Genomic DNA, 4,424 nt, shown 5'->3' on the forward strand with positions numbered 1-4,424 from the left:
ACTGACTTTAACCCAATGTTAGCCTTGCCTTACTGACTTTAACCCAATGTTAGCCTCGCCTTGCTGACTTTAACCCAATGTTAGCCTCGCCTTACTGACTTTAACTCAATATTAGCCTCGCCTTACTGACTTTAACCCAATGTTAGCCTCGCCTTACTGACTTTAACTCAATATTAGCCTCGCCTTACTGACTTTAACCCAATGTTAGCCTCGCCTTACTGACTTTAACTCAATATTAGCCTCGCTTACTGACTTTAACCCAATGTTAGCCTCGCCTTTCTGACTTTAATCCAATGTTAGCCTCGCCTTACTGACTTTAACCCAATGTTAGCCTCGCCTTTCTGACTTTAATCCAATGTTAGCCTCGCCTTACTGACTTTAACTCAATATTAGCCTTGACTTACTGATTTTAACCTAATGTTAACCTTGCCTTTCTGACTTTAATCCAATGTTAGCCTCGCCTTTCTGACTTTAATCCAATGTTAGCCTCGCCTTATTGACTTTGACCCAAGTTAGCCCAGCCCTATCAACTTTAACCCAATGTTAGCCTCGCCTTACTGACTAACCCAATGTTAGCCTCACCTTACTGACTTAAACCCAACGTTAGCTACACCTTACTTAATCTGATTTAACATTGGCCCCACGTACTGACTCTGACACAGACCAAGTAATACCATGATGCACAGCAGCAAAAAGGCATGAAATGTTTTCTAAAGATTTAGGTAAAAGATTATGACATTTGAATTAACAAAACATGAATTTATTATGTATTACTAATGATGAATTTATTTTACATTTTAGTTATTAATTAGACATAGAATTGTGGCACATTAGTCCTTCTTTATAAATCATTACAATAATTTTTAAAACAACTTTTTGAATCATTAAACAAATGTGACAAAAACAGACTTCTGACTCAAAGGCAGCAGAAAAATACAATCAGTGACAGAAAAAAATAAATCAACTTCTTCTCAAACTGAATAAACTTGAATTTATCTWTGTGTTGATCATCACACCAAAGAGCCATACTCTCATTTCTAAAGCGTCCTAGTTTCTGAGATTATTGCAGCTTAAAATGAGTGAAATTTAAAAAAATACAAACTATATTTTAAAAAAGGAACCGTGTGATGGAAGACACAGATGTTTCAGTGAAGACTGGTGTAGAACTTGAACTTTGTCAACATTTCACACAGATCAAAAACTCTTGAAAAAATGTTTAAAAGAAGATGTTCATGCTGCAAAGCAGGTGACCCTGAAAGGGTCGTGCTTATGTGGTTTTCACGCTGCCATCAGATCTTTGTTGTGTGATTAAACAGATTTTTGTATCAATACAAACAATCTTTTAACAGAGAGACTGGTCTTTCTCATTTCCTCTGAAGCCAAACATCGGACYTATGACCCCTCCTCACAGATCAAACTAACTTTTCAACTGTCGTTTCTTAACTAAWCTTCCTACTAAATTGTGATTGTTTCTGATTTTTATAACAAAGCTTAAGCTCCTTCTGAAGAAGGYGACTGCTCTGAGCTGTCGTTTATGGCTTATAGGCAGCTGGTTTTGGTCCATTCTACATCAGTTTAATTGCTGTGCTGCCGTTCGTTGAGCTGCACATATTTGGGTGTCAGCTTTAAAGGTTCCCGTCAAAGCTAAACCRGCAGTTTGAGTTAAGTTTTAAATAAAACCTGAGTATAAACAGCTTGATTTATGACTTCCTCCGAGGACTAGACCTGGATGGTGCCACAGTTTGAATAAACAGTGGAGAACAGACTAAATGAACTTATCGAGGATGAACAGCATTGAGCTGAAGTCTTCACCAACACCGCCATTTCTTTTACTGGGGTCTGAGTCTATAGTTCTGGAGAACTAGTTGCATCTTTTTTATCCCTATTATCATTTATCTCAATATCGACTCTGACAAACAAAATGGCTTAAAACTTGCTGCTGAATAGTCTTATTTCTGGTCATTTGTTTTTTGGTAAGTTAATTTTTTTTTTTTTTTGGAAAGCGGCCTCACCAAGCAGGAAATGGGCTAACAACCTAAAAGCTCAGTAGTAAAACTGAAAACTGGAACCATGACAGATTTAGTCCTGAAATTAAGGGAATCTGTCTTTAAATTATYTTATATATTTCAACCCACCTTAACAACCTTGAATTCTTCTCATTCTTCTGGAAAATTAATTGTAGCCCCATCCCACATACTTTAAATAAACACTAGCCCTGCCCCATATACTTTGACTAAACATTAGCCCAACCTCATATACTTTGACCCCATGTTAGCCCTACTTCATATACTGTATTTTGACCCAATGTTAGCCCAACCTCATRTACTATGACCCAATGTTRGCCCAACCCCATATACTTTAACCCAATGTTTGCTACTCTCCATGTATTATAACCCTTAGCCCCACCTCGTACTGTATACTTTGACCCAACGTTAGCTTCACCCCATATACTATAACCCAATTTTAGCCCAACCCATATACTTTAACCCAATGTTAGCCCAAACCCATATACTTTGACCCAACATTAGCTTCACCCCATATATTTTGACCCCATGTTAGCCCCACCTTAAATACTTCGACCCTATGTTAGCCCCGCCTCATAAACCTTGTCCCAGAGTTAGCCCCGCCCCACTGACATTGACCCAATGTCAAAACAGTGTACCCATTCTTATTGAAAAAGTAAATATTAGTCAGGTTCATGACATTTTCACAGCACAGATAGAGGGAGCARCATTGTTGTGGACCCCTGGTCTAGAGGACAGGAAGTGTGTCTTTTGGTTGAAAAGAGTTCCTGGACCCTGATCAGATCTGAAGAYGGTGTCCATCTTGTCTTAGTTTCAGGATCTCAAATCAGATGGTGAGTTTCTGACCAGGGAAGGTCCGTCTCCTTTACGATCCGGATCTATTAATAACCAGGATGACACAGAGTCGGGTCGGCTTTTACAGCAAATATCTGATTGGGTTCTGGATCTCAAAGCGGCGCCTTGAGGGACAACGGATCAGGACTGAGAAAGATGATCTGAAGCTTCGATGAGGCTGCAGATAATCAGAGGCGGGATCAGGGCGCTTTGGTCAGTTTAGAAGAAGGTCTTAGGCTCAATCCAGCCATAATCCAATCCAAAAGTAGGTCAGATCCCAGGTCCAGAATCTGACTCTATGAATGAGTCATTCTTTGATTTGTTTTCAAGATCTCCGTGGCATCCCGCCTCCCGTCACGGCACTTCACATTCGATGTAGGGGATGTCGCTGTAGCGGCTGTCCACCTCCAGCCACTGCTGCACGGCCCGGGACACGATCTCCTCCGACAGCCGCTGAGCGTACTCCAGCAGAACCGGGTTGACCTGAGGAGAGTTCTCCTCTGAGCCCACCAAGTAGGCCCTCTCGCCTTTCGTCTTCCTCCTTTTCTCGTCCGCCCTCTCCGTAGAGTTAGCGTGTTGGGAGGCGGCCTCGGTCCTTTTGGATTTGACACACCCCATGTTCTGGAGAGATGGATCATTGATTCACTTTAACAAAGTTCTGCCTTTTTTGACTATCAAGTTCCTGTCATCCACTTCTAKCCATGTCTGAAGTCCAGAGTGAGACAGTCAGGAGGTTTGTACCATCTGAATGTTTAGGAGGACCATCCAGGAAAAACGCTGCCCCATCTCATCTTCACCTGACCTGCAGACAGAAAACAGAAAGAGTTTCAGTCATATACAGTATTTTCATCAGGAAGATTAAACACAGAACTGTCTACTTCCTGAGCCATACAATGGAACACAGAACCTGTCTACTTCCTGAGCCATACAATGGAACACAGAACCTGTATACCTCCTGAAACATACGACGGAAAACAGAACACATCTACTTCCTGAGCAGTACCATAAAACACAGAACCTGTCTACTTCCTGAGCCATACAATGGAACACAGAACCTGTCTACTTCCTTAACTGTACAACAAAACATGTCTACTTACTGAGCTGTACAGCCGAACAGAGAACCCATCTAATTTCTGAGTGATATGACAGAACATGTCTACTTCCTGAACAGTACGACAGAACAGAGAAAGCATCTACTACCTGAGCTATACGATGGAACATGTCTACTTCCTGAGCTGTACGATGGAACATGTCTACTTCCAGAGTGATACAATGGAACATGTCTACTTCCTGAGCCATATGATGGAACATGTCTACTGCCTGAGCTGTATGATGGAACATATCTTCTTCCTGAGCTGTATGATGGAAAATGTCTACTTCCTGAGCCGTATGATGGAACATGTCTACTTCCTGAGCTGTATGATGGAACATGTCTTCTTCCTGAGCTGTATGATGGAAAATGTCTACTTCCTGAGCCGTATGATGGAACATGTCTACTTCCTGAGCCGTATGATGGAACATGTCTTCTTTCTGAGATGTACAATGGAACATGTCTACTTCCTGAGC

The sequence above is a fragment of the Austrofundulus limnaeus genome, unplaced genomic scaffold (genome assembly GCF_001266775.1).
Source record: "Austrofundulus limnaeus strain Quisiro unplaced genomic scaffold, Austrofundulus_limnaeus-1.0 Scaffold533, whole genome shotgun sequence".
In the NCBI taxonomy this organism is placed as follows: Eukaryota; Metazoa; Chordata; class Actinopteri; order Cyprinodontiformes; family Rivulidae; genus Austrofundulus; species Austrofundulus limnaeus.